General features: G+C 41.9%; 1 pseudogene; it reads left to right on the top strand.

The window, feature by feature from the left end:
* The first annotated feature begins 439 nt into the window (after positions 1–439).
* On the top strand, positions 440–1,610 carry LOC125545160 (RING-H2 finger protein ATL74 pseudogene; annotated as a pseudogene).
* The last annotated feature ends 16,251 nt before the right edge of the window (positions 1,611–17,861 follow it).

Here is a 17,861-nt window from a genome sequence, read left to right as displayed (position 1 = left end):
GCCCTCGCTAGAACCTGCAAAGCAACCCCTACGCACCTCCGTGCTACGGCAACGTGCCCTGCTCCCCCTTTAGCCGTGTGTGAGATCCAAATCCAACAAAATCCATGGAGCCCCTCCTTCCAGCTGCTGGCTATTCTATTCTATCGTCCAACACAAAAGAAGGCAGGTTTGCATCAGCGCGCACGCGCGTGGCCATCCCATTTGTAGTTTTGCACCAACCGAGGCAGCACAACCGTACAACCAACGAGTGCGTGTGCGTGGCACCGGCAAAGCTGGCCAGATATTTCTCCGGCCAAGGCGTGCGCGATCATTTTGGAGGACCCACCTCACAGTGTGACCCGCAACCCAACCCCCTCCGGCAGCCGGCGATCGGGCAGCCGCTCCTCCTCCTCGTCCAGCTCAGATCTTTATATAAAGTCCCCTGGCCATTTCCCGGCCCATCACCACGGCTTGATTTTCCATCGCCCCCAGCGATATCTATCTATCCGATCGAAATCCAGACAAGAAAGCGGTCCTTCGCTCACTCATACGAGCTTCAACTTTTGCGAACCGAAACGGGTGCGAGCTGGTATATAAAGTGCGTGCAGCGCGCGCAGGCCCGCGGCCACATTATAGCAGCCGCTCCTACGTCCACGTCCTTCTACAAGCGAGCGACTGGTGCCCATACCTCCGGCGCATAATTGCCGCGGCAAGGGAGGCGATGGGCGCGCACACCCGGTCCATGAGCTGGTACATGGGCCAGACGGGCTCGCAGGCGCCGTCGAGCGCCGAGAACGGCGCGCAGCGCGCGCTCAGCAGCGGCGGCGGCGGCGACGCCAGCTTCGACACCAACATGGTCATCATCCTCGCCGCGCTGCTCTTCGCCCTGCTCTTCGCGCTGGGGCTCAACTCCCTCGCGCGGTACGTCATCCGGTGGGCGCGGCGCGCGTCGCTGGAGGCGTCGGGCGGCGGGGAGCTGGACGGCGCGGCGTCGGCGGCGTCGGCGGGCGGGCGGGGCGGGCTCAAGAAGCGCACGCTCAGGAGCCTCCCCATCGAGGTGTACGGCGCGTGCGCGGCCGCGGGCGGGGGCGGCGCCGCGCCGGCGGACGACGTCTGCGCCATCTGCCTCGGCGAGTTCGAGGACGGCGAGAAGGTGCGCGTGCTGCCGCGCTGCGGCCACGAGTTCCACGTCCGCTGCGTCGACACCTGGCTCGTCTCGCACGACTCCTGCCCCACCTGCCGGGACTCGGTGCTCAGCGGCGCGGCCGCCGCCGGGCGCAGCGGCGGGCGGCCCGGGAGCGCCGACGCCGCGGCCGTCGAGGTGGTCATCGCCGCGTGACCGACGTGGACGGGTGGGCGCCATCCGTGGTGGGCCCGCAGATAGGATTGTTTCGCTTGGAGTACAGTAGAAAGTATCCTGGCCGTGACCGCGTCTGTCTGTGTGACTGTGAGAGAGAGATATTTTTTTGACGTTGGTGGTCTGCTTAGCTTCGGTCACGGTCAGGCTTTACCGCTCGTCGACGGCACGTACATGTACCGCCTTGTGCATCTTCCGCTTACTGTACTGTCGCTGTTCCGTGTGTGTATATACAAAGTGGAGATGGTATTAATAGGATAGTGGAGTTCAAATCGCGCTCTGTGTTTGCATCCTCTGTTTTGTACATACATGCGGGATCTTCCACCAAGTTTTGTTGCCTGTTTAGTAGTTCAAGAGAGTCGATCATGGAATGTGTTTCTAATCCTGAACTCATATGCACATCGTATGAACAGTAAAATAAAAAACATTTAAAAAACTGATTTTTTTTGCAAGAAACTTTGCTTGGTTCTCTATCTGCATGTAATTTTTCGTGATTTAGAAACTCCATATGTGCCGGTCATCTTCTTCTACTGAACTCATTTCTCTTTGAACGCCGAAATGGTCTCTACTATGGTGATTGAGCGACGTTTTGTGTAAAGCTTCATTGATGACCTGATAGTGATCCTCAACATAATTCATCTGATGCTCGCTTTCGCTAGGTTTTAGGGTTTTGTTTTCATCTTTATTTTCCCCGAATGGTTCAAACACTAGAGAATGGTGCTATTCTTACACAATAGGTTTACAAAAAGCTTACACATCGGTTCAATGGTTATTTCCACATTTTGCTCTATGTGGTTATCCCACCGCATGCAATACGTATTTTTTTTTTTGCAAAACCAGTATGTGGCAATAGAATTTCTGAATCCCGGACAATCAGTTAGATCCTGCAGACGTAATATATTCACAATACTTAATGAAAACGTGCACTAAATATTATAGCTGAAGCAAAAAAGGAGAGGGTAAGGAAATTATCATATTCATGTCTCATATCGTCATCCAAGGTTGTAAGATACAATAAAATGTTACTGGGTTTGCTAGTGCCATGGAGATTTGGAGTGTGGCCATATATCGCTTAACACAAGGAGGAACGAACACTCGCCCGCGTAGCATTGTGTTCATGGGACAGGCAGGCCACGAAGAGTTTATAAAACCTGAACTGCTCGTTTTCTTTTCAACAAACACAAATATGTCAGAGTGGCTAGAGATGTCGCTTTTGACCGCCGCGGCGTGGGATCAAACCATGCTGGCACGTGTGCCTATATGTATATATCAAGATAAATCTTTCATTGTTTTGATAGTTCTATAAAAGAATGGTCATCTATCAAAAAATGATAATCATATATTTTCAAAATGTTAAAAATGTATTAAAATTATTCTTGATATATACAGAACATGTACAATTTGAATGGAAAAATACATTAATAAAAAATATAATATTTGAAAAATATTAATCATCTATTTAAAAAATGTGAAACGTGTATAAAAATGTTACAGATGTATATGGAAAATTTAGAATGTGTATGTAAAATGTTGAACATCAACAACAAAACTTTATAAAAAAGTTGATCATGTAAAAAATGTTAATCTTATACTTAAAAACTGTTAAACTTGTATAATACAATTCATGATATATACGTAAAATGTACTATGTGTATGTTAAAAGGTAGTCATCAAACATAAATTTTCAAAAAAATGTTAACAATGTATTTAATAATTTTCATGCATACATGTAAATTGTAATTAGAAAACCAAGGAAACAAAAAACGAATAGATGATTAACATTGTATTTGAAAGATATTAAACATGTATTAAAAATGTTCTTGATGTATAAAACAATGTAAAGAGCATATTAAAAAAATTAGCCATCAAACACATATATGTAGAAAATTTTAATCATGTTTAAAAAATGCTAAATATGTATGAAAACATGTTGTTGATGTATACCCAAAAAGTGGATATCAAAAATATTTTTTAAAATAGTTAAATATGTGTTTTTAAAATGTGTATCATGTATAAAAATAATGTTTCATGCACACATGTAAACAAGTTGAACATTTGATTTATACAAAACATTTTTATGCATTGTTAAACAATTTTTGAAATACCATGAACATATTTTTGAAATGCGTTAACATTTCTTTAAATGTTGCGAACATTTTTTGAATAGTATGAAACACTTTTAAAATTATGCTAACACTTTTTTTTACATTGGATAAACATTTTCGAAAAATGCCATGATTATTTGTTTGAACGGCATGTACTTTTTTTGAATGGTACAAACCGTTGATAAAAGTTGCGAGAACAATGAAAGTTCTTAATGCACAGTGAAAGTTCTCAAAAAGATTTGCATTGCATCAACATTTTTAATGCATAGTGCAAGTTCTTTTAAAAATAATTAAATTAAGGTTTGAAGTATATATATTTTAATGCACAATGAAACTTGCTTAGTTCTCTATCTGCATGTAAATTTTCGTGATAGAATCACATTTGTGGATATGTGAGGGACAAAGATCAGTATTCTAAAATGCTTTTGAAAAGAGTCTTTTGGGAGCATTGCTTTTGTTTTATTTTCTTACCCAGACATCAACGAATGCCATTCCATCATAATTTTGCACGCAGGTGTAACACTCATCAATATTTATCGATAAAAATTTAGATTATTATTTTTAAATAATTTTACTTTCCTTGGATTTTACTTCTACTCCCAATGCATGTGAACTGGCTAGAAACTCCATGTGTGTTGATCATCTATTCTACTGAGCTCATTTCTCTTTGAACACCGAAATGGTCTCTACTATGGTGATTGAGATTGCGTTTTGTGTAAAGCTGCATTGATGACCTGATAGCGATCCTCAACATATTTCATCTGATGCTTGCTTCCGCTAGGTTTTAGGATGTTGTTTTCATCTTTATTTTCCTTGAATTGCTGAAATACTAGAGAGTGATGCTATTCTTACACAATAGGTTTACAAAAAACTTACGCATCGGTTCGATGGTTATTTCCACATTTTGCTCTATGTGGCTATCCCACCGCACGCAATACGTAATGTTTTTTGTAAAACCAGTACGTAGATATAGGATTTCTGAATCCCGGACTTCAATCAACCAGTTTGATCCTCAGAGGTAATATATTCACAATACTTCAAAAAAAAATTGCGGGAATCAAACTTGTAATACTCAATAATAATGTTCATACAATCACTGTTTGCAATCTCCAAAACTTCTGGAGGACCTGACCCTAGCCATGTCATGGTCCTATTCTTTAGTCTAGCAAAACTAGCCAAACAATCACTAGCTAGATTCTGGGTACGAGGTACATGAGTAATACAATATAACCTAAGTCCTCGAAGGAACTTTATTTCCTTTACTATCGATGCATAAACTGATCTGTCCACCTATTTCCTCTGGACCATTGAAACCGCAACCGAAGAATCCAACTCCATGATGATCGACAACTCACTTCTCTGTATAGGTACAGAGAGTCCTTCCATGCATGCACATAACTCCGCCTCAAGGGCGTCCCGGCACAAGTACAACTTCCTACATGCCACGAAAATGATAGAGCCTGCTTCATCCCTCAAGATCATCCCTTCTCTAGCATCGCCTACTACAACAAAAGAACCATCAGAATTTAATTTAACCCAGCCATGCACTGGTGGGCTCCAGCCAGTATGAGTTTCCTCCCTCGACACATTACTGGGCATTCTTGGCTTTGCATAAGTGATGACGGATTTCCCTTTGCATGGATCATCATTGGTGTGCAGTTTAATACCTATCAGTGAATCAAGATAGCTCTGAAGAAATTGACATGACACATCTATAGGAGGAGCCGACTTGTTATGGACTAGCTCATTTCAAATGTACCAAACTCTCCAGAATGTCATCGGCAACATGCAACTTTGAACATCATCTAGTGGTTAAAGAACCTGGAACAACCACTCTCGTACGGTATTCAGAATCTCATTCTGATTCGGGAGGCTCCACACCTGGACAGTGCCCTATATAAATCGCGAGAAAGTGGGCACATCATGAAAGGATGACAATTGCCTTCAACTTCCATAGCACAAACTGGGCATAAACTTGTCACCTCAAGGCCAATTCTGTTTTTCCTTTGCTAGGTTGGTAACAAATTTGTCACAAGGCGCCATGCAAAATTCTTTACCGCGGGGGCTACCGTGCATGCCCATGTGGATTTCTAGCATGAACGTGCACAAGACGGTCGCGAGCTTGAAGACGAAGCGTTGTCCCGATGGCCTTCATCAAAGGCCACATCACATGCACTCTTGACGGAGAATTTACCATGTCTACTCGGTCCCCATGTGAGCACATCCTCCAGACGTGGGGGTGTGTGGATCTTCAGAATTTCAGTGATATCTGCAAGGACGAAGAATCTGTGCAGTAGGTCATAATTCCATGATCCATTTGAGTTCACAAACCTTTCATGAAATGAATAAGACAATTTCCTTGCAGTGAGATAGGCTTGTATGAATGTGGTCTGGGTAACCAATTGTCCCTCCAAACTCTAATGTTTTTACCGTTGCGCACTCTCCATACTAATCCTTGCTTCAACAAATCCAAACCATAACTTATGGCCTGCCATGATGATGATGCATTTCCACCAAAATTTTGGATAATATCTAGCTTTAAGGACTTGAGAACATAAACTCTCAGGTTTAACAATTAGCCTCCATGCTTCCCTTGCCAACAAAGCTTGATCAAAAAGCCGAAAAGTCGTGGAAGCCCACTCCTCCCTTGTCTTTAGGCTGCATAAGTTTGTCCCAACTCTTCCAGTGTACTTTCCTTTTACCTTGTGGGGACCCCCAATAGAAGTTCCTCCGATCCTGGTAAGGTCATCACACACTGAAAATGGGAGCTTGGAAATCCCCCATGATGTACGTTGGCAGAGCCTGCACCACCGATTTAATGAGAACCTCTCTACCTGGTTGTGTTAGAAGATCGTCTCCCCGCTGAATTAGTCAATCAATTAGATCCTGAAGCGGTAATATATTCACAATACTTAATGAAAACATGCACTAAATTATAGCCGACGCAAAAGGGAGAGGGTAAGAAAATGATCATATTCATGTCTCATATTGACATCCAAGGTTGTAATAATGCAATAAAATGATACTGGGTTGGCTTACGGCCATAGGTTGGCCGAAGAATAAGGTGCCCCCTCATGCACAACAACTTTAGTTTCTTGTGCCATGGAGATTTTGGGTGTGATTATATATCACTTAATGCGAGGTGGAACGAAGGCTCGCCCATGCAACATTGTGTTCATGGGACAGGTGGGTCGCAAAGAGTTTATAAAACCTGCATTGCTCGTTTTTTTCAACAAACACACATATGTTGCAGTGGCTGGAGCTGTCGGCTGGCAGCGCGAGATCAAATCAAGTTGGCACATACGCCTATATTTTGTGGTTTTCCTGTTAAGTATATATCAAGATAAACATATATTTTAAAAATATATTAAAAGCATTATTAGTATATATAAAACATGTACATTTTGTATGACAAAAGTAATAAGCAAGTTTTTTTCTGAAAAGTATTAAACGTCCATGAAAAATGTTCCGGATGTATATGAAGAATGTAGAATGTGTATTTTAAAAATTGAAGATCAAAGAAATAATTTTATAAAAATGTTGATCTTGTTAAAAAATGTTAAACTTGTATAAAAATGTTCCTTATATATAAATAAATGTACAATGTGTATGTAAAGAAATAGTCATCAAACATAAACTGTCAAAAAAATGTTAACAATGTAAAAATATTAAACATGTATTACAACATGTTCCTACTGTATAAAACAATGTACAGTGCGTATGAAAACAATAGCCATCAAACACATATATGTAAAAAAATGTTAACCATCCATGCACAAAAAATGTTAAACATGTATACAAAAAAATGTAGAAATCAATAATATTTATTTAAAAAGTTAATTATGTGTTTTTAAAATGTTTAACATGTATAAAAATAATTTTTCACATGTACATGTAAAATGTAATTAGAAAATCAAGGGAAATGACATAAAAACAGAAACAAATAGAAAAGAAAAGAAATTCAATAAAAAAGTTTTCAAAACGATGAGAACCATAAAGAAAACACTTAAAAAGAAAAAAAACAAGAAAAAAAACCAAAGGTGGCCGAAGAAAAGCGGTGAAAACAAAGAGAAAGGAAGAAAAGCGATGAAAAAAGTGAACATTGAAGAAATAAACAAAGGAAATGAAGATAAAAAGAAAGAAAAGGGAAAACTAGTGAAAACGAAAAACAAAGAAAATCAAAAGGAAAATAAGAAAATAAAAAACCAGTAACCCCCCCCCCCCCCCCCCCCCCCCAAAAGTGAATAACAAAGAAACTGAAGTTATAACAAATAAAAAACAAACAAAACCGGTGAAAAATGAACAGAATGGAAAAAGGAAAGAAAAAAGCAAAAAAAAACCTGGAGAAACCGGAGCAGAGCTGCCTACAGCGAGTTAGTCCTACGCTAATGGGCCGTCCCGCTCGCGATGCGTCTGACATGAGAGCAGTTTCCATCTCGCTATAAGTGAGATATAACTCTCGCGGATGATTAGAGCTCGTGGAGTCAAACTCCATTGCTGTCTTGATCAGACCTTATCCGCCAGGGCTATGTCTCGCCCATGGCAAGATAAACTACGTATGGCATCTGGCGCCGCAACTAACGGGCCGGTTTAATGTAGTTCTGTTGGAGCGGTTTCTCAAAGCTTGTATGTACAAGTTTTAGAACCTTCTACGTTGTTTTTTTCTTCCTTTTTTTCTATGTGTTCTTTTCTTTGTATTTGTTTTTCTTCGTGGGGTTTTCTTATTTTTTGCAAATACTTGTCGAATTTTCTAAGATAAATTGGGCATTTTTCGTATGGACGTGGAATATTTGTTTGATATGCCTTGAACAATTTTCGAATACAAGTTGACCATTTGAATTATACAAAAGATTTTATACATTGTTAAAGAATTTCTGAAAATACCATGAACATATTTTTGAAACACATGAACATTTATTTAAATGCCGTGACATTTTTTAAATTATGCATACACTTTTTACATTGCATAACATTTTTTTAAATGTCACGATTATTTTTTTGAAGGGAGTTAATTTTTTTTGAATGGTACAAACTGTTGATAAAAATTGCACAAAAAAACTTTTGCACTGCGTTAACAGTTTTTTAAATGCACAATGAAAGTTCTTAACAAATTAATTAAATTAATTTTTGAAGTACATATATTTAAATATTTGTAAATATAAGCAAAATAAAAAAAGAACGAAAACTAGCATGCTTACCTACGTGCCTAGTTATTTTTTGAGGCAAAGGTGTGGAGTGTGTGGATCGCATCCTCTTGCGTGCCTAGTTAGGCCTTGCACAGTGCAAGGTACCGGTTTATTTTTTTAAGCACCTCCTAAGCACCTTGCATTGTCCAAGGCCTTATGTGCCTTGCCAATTTAGGGTGCGTAAGTGACAACGTTACGTTACGTCTAGCTAAAGGCGAGATAAAGACGGCCCATGTCTCGCTTGTAGCGAGACACTAGCTCGCGTCGCCTGGCGGACAACACAATGTGGGCTGGCCTAGAAGCGACATCTTGATGTCACTTGAATTTATTTATTTTATTCCCTTTTTATATTTATATATATTGAATGCATGTATTTCATAAACTTACACTTACTTAAGAAATTTAAAACTGCAAATTTGAAAAAAATAACATAATATAAAAAAATGTTACCTCAGTTTTTAAAAATGTTGATAACTTTAAAAAACGCAGCCCAAGTGAGCACAAATGTAAGGACTACTCGCAGATAACAGGCATGAAGCCCGCCTCATTGCTGGTCCGCCCGCTGCCTGCCCCGAGGGAGGGGACCTCCTATGCGCCGCTCTTTGCGTCCGATTCACACGCGCCGCACAGGTACAGCCCCCCGAATGGGCCGGCCCATCGTCGTGACGAAACAGCAAAATGATCACCTAAAATTATAACGCGGAGCGGGGGATCGATCCCTGCATCTGGAGCTAGTATACTCTTGTCACTAACAAAGCGAGCTAACTACCTCCTTCGGTCATATGTAACGCGGGTACTTTAAAAGATCATCTACTACATATCTAACACCCCCACCTAGAAACCTTAAACATTGGATATGTTCAAAAAATTTAAAAATTCAAAAATTGTTCGCGTTTGCTGAATGCTAGAAGAACAACTAAAAAACTTGAACAAAGTTTTGATAAAATGAACACTTTTTAAAATACCGAACATTTTTTTAATTCAGAGAACAAAATTTTGTACGCAAACGTTATGTTTAAGAGAAAAAGTTAAGTTCATATGAAATATGTGAACATTCCTTAAAACTCCCGAACAAAATTTGAAATATGTGAACAAATTTTTGAAATGGGAACATTTTACAAAACTCACGAACAAAAATTTCAAACACGAACATTTTCTGAAAAAATGCAAACAAAATTTGAAAAGGAACATTTACTGAAACTCACGAACAAAAATTGAAAAAACGAACATTTTTCTTAATTTGCGAACAAATTTTGCAAAGTTGTGAAATTGTGAAAAAAAACATAAAAAAGAAAAAGAAAAGAGAAACAAAATTTGAAGATGAGAACATTTTTTTAAATTTGAATAATTTTTGAAAGCATGAACATTTTTTCAAGTCAGGAACAAAAATTGAAAATGAGAACATTTTGTGAAGTTTTGAACAATTTTTTTTGAAAGGATGAACAAAATTTGAAAATGAGAACATTTTTTGAAGTTTTGAATTTTTTTTTGAAAGCATGAACAAAATTTGAAAAATGAGAACATTTTGTGAAGTTTTGAACAATTGTGAGCAACACAAAAAAATTGAAAAAAAATAATAATATAACTTTGAAAAGAGAAAAACAAAAAACAAAAAAAAAAAACAGAAAACAGGAAAAAAAGAAACATAAAAAACGAAAAAAAGATAAAAAAGAAAACAGAAAAAGAAAAAAGAACATTAAAACGAAAAAGAAAAATAAAAAAAAGGGTAAAGGGGGAAATAGAAAAATCGGTTCAGGAACCTTCTAGAAGGTTCCCAAAACCAGAAAAACCGGCTGGGAACTACCTAGAAGATTACCAAAACCGGATTCGCTTTAACGTTTGAACGGGTTGGCCCATCCTAACGCGCTCGTCAATCTGCCTGTGCGTCCGGTCGACTACTTGCCGAAAGAGCGGCAAATAGGAAATTCCCCGAGGGAGCTCCTATCTGCAGCTAACTGCGACAAAATGTTGAGGGAATGCACAGACGGGTCTCTCCGACTGGGCCGGCCCATGTGGCTCTCCCATTCCGGCTAGCTAAGAAACTACAACGCTCGCTTGCAAAAAAGGAATGCGCCAAGCAGGATTCAAACACAAGACCACGTGTTTCACAAGTAGTATTCCTACCACTTGAGCTAGCGAGCTAGGTGTTCTAATGGGCAGCACAAATGCTTAAGAACCAAACCAAGCGCGGATACGAACGTTTTTCGAATTTCGAACGCAAAATATTATTTTGGAGAAAAAGTGAATTCTATATGAAACCGCGAACACTTTTTGAAATTGTGTATATATTTGAAACATTTCGAAAAACACAAAAAAATCTGGAAACTAAAACATTTTTTAACTTCCCCAATTTTTTTAAAATACAAACATTTTTTTGAAAACTAAAACATTTTTTGAATGGAAAAACAGTTTTTGGATACATGACATTTTTGAAAAATGGGAACTTTTTTTGAATCTCTCGAACAAAATTTGAAAACATCAACCCTTTTTAAAACTCCAGAACAAAATTCGAAGCACGAACAATTTTTGAAATCTAAGAACAAAATTTGAAAACACGAACATTATTTAAAGAAATTGCGAACATTTTTAAACTCCTGAACAAAATTTGACAACCCAAATATTATTATAAATTTGAGAGAATTTTCGTAATACTGAGCAAAATTTGAGAAGTTGTGAAATTTTGAATTTTTGTACAATTTTTGAAAAGCGCAAATATTTTTTAAATTTCTGAATACAATTTGAAAATTGAAACAATTTTTGAAATATTGAATAATTTATGATAAATCAAACATTTTTTGAAATTTTAAAACATTTTTCCAAAAACACAAAAAGGAAAAAATTAAAGAAAAAGAACACGAAAAAAGAGAGAAAAGAATAAACAAATAGGAAAAAAGAAAAACTAAATAAAAGAAAAACCGGTTCAGGAACCTACTAGAAGGTTCCCAAAACCGGGAAAAACTGGCTGGAACCTTCCAGCTGGTTCCCAAAACCGGGATCGGTGGAAGGCTTCTAATTGGCCAGCCCGTCTCGTTTGATCGCTAAGAAAGATTGTGCGATACCCCAACATTTTGACGCAGGCTGCGTCGTATAAGATTTCCCCCCAAGCTAAGCCAGATTTTGGACATGAACTGAAGGTGGGTTTGCCAGACAAAAGAAGAACTGAAGGTGTGTGCCAGTCGTGTCTGATGCGCTTCCGCCAAGAACTAATGCTAAACAACGGTAGATTGCGCCACTTTCAGATATGCCAACGACAAACACATGACCTGTTGTAGGATCGCTGACTGATGGATGGGTGCCGACTGCCGACCACCGGGAGTGTTGGACGCAGAAGCTGGGTCAGATGCCGAAGAGAAGTCCGGTGGTTGCGTGCAACCAAAACTATTGAAACCACGAAGAAGTTCCTGCGCAGGCACTTGTGATGGTCAGTCGGTCCGTCATTTTTTTTAGAAATGGAGGCAAAAGATTTGCCTCATCCATTAAATAAGGAGAGAAAAGAGTTTAGAGTTTTACAAGACATCCCACAAAACGGCATGATAATTACTCACACAAATATCATTCCCTAGTTTCTTGGCGCCGGTTGTGATCCATAATTTGGCCTCGTCGATAATGAATGTAAGTAGAATAGGCGGTGGGGCATATTTTTGGTGGAAAACCCTAGCGTTCCGCTCGTTCCAAACAGTCCATGAGATAAGCATGGTGAGGGATGCCATGGCATGCCAGTTTGAAGTGCGGTTGTCAGTCTGAATGTCCCACCATTGCTTGACGGAGTCATGAAGCTGCCACTCAAAGGTGTTGACGTGAGGCAAACCAAGCTTGTCGATGATTGCTCTCCAAATCCTAATTGTGTATCGACGCTTGAAGAAGAGATGGGGTCCCATTTCTTGCTCTCTCTTGCATAGCGGATATAGGCCACAATTTTCCCAACCGTGCCTTTCCAGCTGGCCGGCAATCCAAAATCGATCTTGCATGGCTAGCCAAGCAAAAAAATTCACCTTGCGGGGCGCCCAAGCCTCCCAAACCATGCATTCTATGAGGGGGGGGGGAGAGTCAAGCCAAGGAATTGCGCCTTGTATGCGGTGGCCGTCGTGTAGATCCCATCATTCACGTGCTTCCAAATAATCACATCCTCGGTTTGCTCATCAAGCTGGAAGTCATGCAACAACATCCACAAGGTGAAAAATGCACGAATGTGGCCAACAATGACATCGATATTGGGGTTGATTTTCAGAATCCACGCCCCCTTGAGGGCTTCACGCACCTTCCAGTTCTTCCTTCTCGAGGCCTCATAGATTAACGGTGCTATGTCCTTGGGCTTGCGTCCGAGGAGCCAAGGGGAATCCCAGAACGGCGTTTTGGCACCATACCCAACAGTGATAGTTGTAGAGGCGTAGAAGAAGTCGAGGTCCTCGATGGTGCAAGGGTTGCCAAGCCCCACCCAAAGTTTTTGGGGCTCCTTCCATTCATACCAAAGCTATCGAAGGCGCAAAGCACGCGCAAACTTGTCGGTATTGAGAACCCCTAGACCACCATACTCCTTTGGTCTACAAACTGTTTCCCAGTTGACTTTGCACTTGGCTCCTGTTTTCTTGTCCGTGCCGGACCATAGGAAAGCCCTCTCTAATTTGTTTAAGCTATTTATAGTGCTTGGTGGCACGATGAGAGGCGTGATTGAGTAAACCGCTTGGGAGGAGATGACCGACTTGACGAGCGCAGTGCGCCCGATAGTGGTGATGTTTTGTGAAGGAAATATGCCCTAGAGGCAATAATAAAGTTATTATTTATTTCCTTATATCATGATAAATGTTTATTATTCATGCTAGAATTGTATTAACCGGAAACATAATACATGTGTGAATACATAGACAAACAGAGTGTCACTAGTATGCCTCTACTTGACTACCTCGTTAATCAAAGATGGTTATGTTTCCCAACCATGAACAAAGAGTTGTTATTTGATTAACGGGATCACATCATTAGGTGAATGATCTGATTGATATGACCCATTCCATTAGCTTAGCACCCGATCATTTAGTATGTTGCTATTGCTTTCTTCATAACTTATACATGTTCGTATGACTATGAGATTATGCAACTCCCGTTTGCCGGAGGAACACTTTGTGTGCTACCAAACGTCACAACGTAAGTGGGTGATTATAAAGGTACTCTACAGGTGTCTCCAAAGGTACATGTTGGGTTGGCGTATTTCGAGATTAGGATTTGTCACTCCGATTGTCGGAGAGGTATCTCTGGGCCCTCTCGGTAATGCACATCACATAAGCCTTGCAAGCATTGCAACTAATGAGTTAGTTGCAAGATGATGTATTACGGAACGAGTAAAGAGACTTGCCGGTAACGAGATTGAACTAGGTATTGAGATACCGACGATCGAATCTCGGGCAAGTAACATACCGATGACAAAGGGAACAACGTATGTTGTTATGCGGTCTGACCGATAAAGATCTTCGTAGAATATGTGGGAGCCAATATGAGCATCCAGGTTCCGCTATTGGTTATTGACCGGAGACGTGTCTCGGTCATGTCTACATTATTCTCGAACCCGTAGGGTCCGCACGCTTAAGGTTTCGATGACAGTTATATTATGAGTTTATGAGTTTTGATATACCGAAGGAGTTCGGAGTCCCGGATGAGATCGGGGACATGACGAGGAGTCTCTAAATGGTCGAGACGTAAAGATCGATATATTGGACGACTATATTCGTACATCGGAAAGGTTCCGAGTGGTTCGGGTATTTTTCGGAGTACCGGGGAGTTACGGGAATACGGGAGAAGAAGTATATGGGCCTTATTGGGCTTTAGGGGAGAGGGAGAGGCAGGCCGTGCCCCCCCCCAAGGCCTAGTCCGAATTGGACTAGGGGGAGGGGCTGCGCCCCCTCCTTCCTTCTCTTCTCTCTTCCCCTTCCTTGTCTCCTACTCCTACTACATGGAAGGACTCCTAGTTGGACTAGGAAAGGGGGAATCCTACTTCCGGTGGGAGTAGGACTCCCCCAGGGGGCACCATAGAGAGGGTGGGCCCTCCCCTCCTTCACTCCTTTATATACGGGGGCAGGGGGAACCCCATAGACACACAAGTTGATCCACGTGATCGTTTTCTTAGCCGTGTGCGGTGCCCCCTTCCACCATAATCCTCGATAATATTGTAGCGGTGCTTAGGCGAAGCCCTGCGATGGTAGAACATCAAGATCGTCACCACGCCGTCGTGCTGACGGAACTCTTCCCCGACACTTTGCTGAATCGGAGTCCGGGGATCGTCATCGAGTTGAACGTGTGCTAAAACTTGGAGGTGCCGTAGTTTCGGTGCTTGATCGGTCGGGCCGTGAAGACGTACGACTACATCAACCGCGTTGTGCTAACGCTTCCGCTGTCGGTCTATAAGGGTACGTAGATCACACTCTCCCCTCTCGTTGCTATGCATCACCATGATCTTGCGTGTGCGTAGGAAATTTTTTGAAATTACTACGTTCCCCAACATTTTGGCCGTCCCAAGTGACCAATTTTCCAGCCGCCTTGTCCTCAAGGTATTGGAAGTCCACCTTCCTTAGCTGCCAAACAGATGGTGGCAAGCCAATATACTTCACCGGGAAGGTGGCGCAAGTTGCCCGCATGCTCAGTAAAATGCTCCCAAGATCTATATGGTTGCATCGGATTGGGATAACAGAGCTTTTATGGAAGTTGGTGCATAGGTCCGTCACTTCCCCAAAACCTCTCAAGATAGATGCAAGATTGTCAATGTCCCTCTTGATAGGGGCCAGGAAAACAGCCGCATCATCTGCATATAGGGATGTTCTCACCATGGTCCCCCGCCCACGGATCTTGTGAAGGAGGCCTTTCCGGGTTGCCAAGTCTAGAATCTTATGAAGCGAGTCAATTGCAATGACAAAGAGCAGGGGGGAGATGGGTCCCCCCTGCCGAAAGCTACGGCCGTGCTTAATTGGAGGGCCGGGGAGCCCATTTAACAGACACCGTGATGATGATGAGGATAACAGCGCGGCAATCCAAGCCCGAAACTTGGCCGGGAACCCCATATGTTGAAGGAGATCCAAGATGTATTCCCATTTTATAGAATCAAAAGCCTTCTTTATGTCAAGCTTGAAGAGCAGGGCAGGGGTCTTGCACTTGTATAACCGCCTGGTGAAATTTCGAACGTACATGAAGTTGTCATGAATGCTTCGTTTCTTTATGAATGCACTCTAAGCGTTGGAGATAAGGTCATCCATGTGGGGAGCCAGCCGAAGTGAGAGGACCTTGGTAATTATTTTGGCGATGGCGTGTATGAGACTGATAGGCCTATAATCAGAGACGCCTTCCGCACCCTCCTTCTTGGGTAAAAGAACGACATTGGCGGAATTCAACCATTGCAGGTTGGAGGTGTGAAGGGAGTCGAACCGCTGAATGACCCTCATGACTATATGCTTAATTATTCCCCAACACTTTTTAAAGAAGATCCCCGTGAAGCCGTCCGGACCGGGTGCCTTATTGCTAGGCATCTCCTTGATGGCCCACCATACCTCATCCTCTGTGATGGTGGCATCAAGGTGTTGTAAGGCATGGGTCTCAATCCCAAGTTCCTCCCAATTAAAGCCTTTCTTGCTTCTGCTGCCCCTACCCATGACTGCGGAGAAGTGGTCGTGGATTATCTTCTCTTTTTCCTTGTGGCCGGTCACCCACCCATGCACGTGCTTGATTTGGTGAATGTGGTTTTTTCGTCTTCTGGCATTGATGCATTGGTGAAAGAATTTAGTGTTTTCATCCCCATCTCTTAGATTTGCAATCCTAGCACATTGGCTCTTTCTAGCCCTTTCAAATAACGCCAAACTAATCACCCTCCTCTTTAGTCTTGAGCGCAAGTCACGTTCCTCTGGAGAGAGAGCCCTCTCCTCTTGTGCAATGTCAAGGTGAAGAATCACCAGATGGGCCGCATGGAAGTCGATCTTAGCCTTAGAGAACATATTCTTGCTCCAGTCAGTTAGCCGGATTGCAGTTTTCTTTTGCTTATGGTATAGAACTTGAAAATTACTGGGTTTCGTTGCCCGGGTTCAATGATGTCATGAAAAAGGCATGGGGTCCGTCAATTTTATAGTTCCACGCACGAGCGACGGAAAATATTGAACACCGTTGTCCCAGACTTGTCCGGTACTCCTCTGTGCTCCAACCGGACAAGTCCGAGAGAGCATTCCAAGTGTGCTTACAATTTTACAACGAAGCACAACCTCAAGAGCATTCCAAGTGACCTAACTGAACTTCGTGCCATCTGGGACACATCGAGAAACACGGGCATACAAGAAGTAACACGAAACAGATCTCACACAACCGCCACCTCCTCTCCAAGGTCTCTCTACCTCCCGCCGACATCGTCGTAGGTCCACCTCATCTCCGATGTCCTTAGGGCATGTACAACCCAGTCAGCTGTCTGTAACAAGGGCTACATAGGATTTTAGATGTCATGGGGAAGAGAGATAATTAAAAATGACTTAGTCTGTCTGTTAACTTATCAACAGTTTGATCCCATACAAATCGTAGCTAACCGACAACATATTTACCGTTGTACGCGGAGCCGTCTATATGATGGGTTGAGTGAAGGAAATATGCCCTAGAGGCAATAATAAAGTTGTTATTTATATTTACTTATATCATGATGTAGGATCGAAAGTATGTCTAGAGGGGGGTGATTAGACTACTTGACCAAATAAAAATCTAGCCTTTTCCCAATTTTAAGTCTTGGCAGATTTTAGCAACTTAGCACAAGTCAAGCAATCAACCTATACATGCAAGTCTAAGAGTATAGCAGCGGAATGTAACACATTTGCATATGAAGGTAAAGGGAGGAGTTTGGAGGGAGCAAACGCAATGTAAACACGGAGATTTTTGGCGTGGTTCCGATAGGTGGTGCTATCCTACATCCATGTTGATGGAGACTTCAACCCACGAAGGGTAATGGTTGCGCAAGTCCAAGGAGGGATCCACCCACGAAGGGTCCACGAAGAAGCAACCTTGTCTATCCCACCATGGCCATCGCCCACGAAGGACTTTCCTCACTAGGGTAGATCTTCACGAAGTAGGAGATCTCCTTGCCCGTACAAACTCCTTGGTTCAACTCCACAATCTTGTCGGAGCCTCTCAAGTGACACCTAACCAATATAGGAGACACCACTCTCCAAAAGGTAATAGATGGTGTGTTGATGATGAACTCCTTGCTCTTGTGCTTCAAATGATAGT

The sequence above is a fragment of the Triticum urartu genome, chromosome 3A (genome assembly GCF_056163025.1).
Source record: "Triticum urartu cultivar PI428250 chromosome 3A, HENAU_Tu73, whole genome shotgun sequence".
Lineage (NCBI taxonomy): Eukaryota > Viridiplantae > Streptophyta > Magnoliopsida > Poales > Poaceae > Triticum > Triticum urartu.
The sequence above is the reverse complement of the archived record's forward strand: the minus strand, read 5'-3'. Positions and strand labels throughout refer to the sequence as shown.